This window comes from Nycticebus coucang, chromosome 18 (assembly GCF_027406575.1).
Source record: "Nycticebus coucang isolate mNycCou1 chromosome 18, mNycCou1.pri, whole genome shotgun sequence".
Taxonomy (NCBI): domain Eukaryota; kingdom Metazoa; phylum Chordata; class Mammalia; order Primates; family Lorisidae; genus Nycticebus; species Nycticebus coucang.
Window position 1 is genome coordinate 28,202,067 of NC_069797.1, and position 1,372 is coordinate 28,203,438.

The 1,372-nt window shown below is 45.0% G+C and overlaps 1 non-coding gene across 1 annotated transcript; it reads left to right on the forward strand.

The window, feature by feature from the left end:
• The first annotated feature begins 952 nt into the window (after nucleotides 1-952).
• LOC128571412 (small nucleolar RNA SNORA70) lies at nucleotides 953-1,087 on the forward strand. The gene has a single exon (XR_008375830.1). It is a non-coding gene; the product is annotated as a small nucleolar RNA SNORA70 (small nucleolar RNA).
• Nucleotides 1,088-1,372: the final 285 nt, after the last annotated feature.

The window sequence follows — 1,372 nt, forward strand, 5'->3', positions numbered from 1 at the left end:
AGGTTTGAACTTGCTTGCCTCTGTGTACATGGCTGACGCCCTAACCATTGAGCTATGGGCATTGAGCCTTATACTGATATTTCTTAAAATTTCAGTTGCAGATATTATTCCTGGGCTTCCTATTATGGACTCAGGATTTAACTGTCCTACTTTACCTCTTCCCCATTCTTCTCAATGTCTTTTAACACAAGTTGGGATAAAAACAATACTTAAGCATCTTCCTTATTAGACCTCTGTAGATAATGATAACAAGTACATTTTCTTTTTGTTTTCCCTGGAGTGAATTACCTCTTTTTTTCCCCCTGTGCTCAGCTTTGTTTAAACCTGTGAGTCTTCCCACACTCTCCAATAACTCTGTAAATCCCTCTTAATCCAATTTTCCACATAGTCAAAATTGTTGACTAATCCCTCAGTTCCATTTTCCCCTGAGGACCCCTCTTCCAACTCCTCACCCTGCCTGGACAGGCTGCTCTCTGGGCTGCTACAAGGCTCCCTTTCTGAGATTTTCCTTTGCTGCTCTCCTGGGAATTCAAAAGAGAATTATTTTATAACTATTTTTATATGATTTCAAAGGGCCTACAATTTTTCTTTTTTTTTTTTTGTAGAGACAGAGTCTCACTTTATGGCCCTCTGTAGAGTGCCGTGGCCTCACACAGCTCACAGCAACCTCCAACTCCTGGGCTTAAGTGATTCTCTTGCCTCAGCCTCCCGAGCAGCTGGGACTACAGGCGCCCGCCACAACGCCCTGCTATTTTTTGGTTGCAGTTCAGCCGGGGCCAGGTTTGAACCCGCCCCCTCGGTCTATGGGGCCGGCGCCTTATCGACTGAGCCACAGGCGCCACCCAGGGCCTACAATTTTTCACTGTAGAAAAATTTAAATCACTCAAGAAAATAAATAAAGGTGACAGGTAATTTTTCTACCCACATATAACTTTTAACATTTTCGCAAATACTGCAGCTAACTAAGCTCAGGGTGCTCCTTTCCTCATGGGGGTCTGGTGTGCAATGGCTGCAAACAGCAGCCTCCTTGGTAGTATATGCAGCCTGTTGTTTATATAGGTTGCTCGAAGGGACTTTGGAGACATTCCTTTCCAAACAGGTTCATGTGTTAGACATTGTGCTGTCCTCAATCTAGGTTCCAGACAGGTATGTGTGGTGCCTCTGGAAAGCCCCAGGGCACTGTGGCCAGGGTTCACACTGACCAAGTCATCATGTCCATCCGCACCAAACTACAGAACAAGGAGCATGTGATTGAGGCCCTTTGCAGGGCCAAGTTCAAGTTCCCTGGCTGTCAGAAGATTCACATCTCCAAGAAATGGGGTTTTACTAAGTTTAACTCAGATGAATTTGAAGACATGGTGGCTGAGAAGCG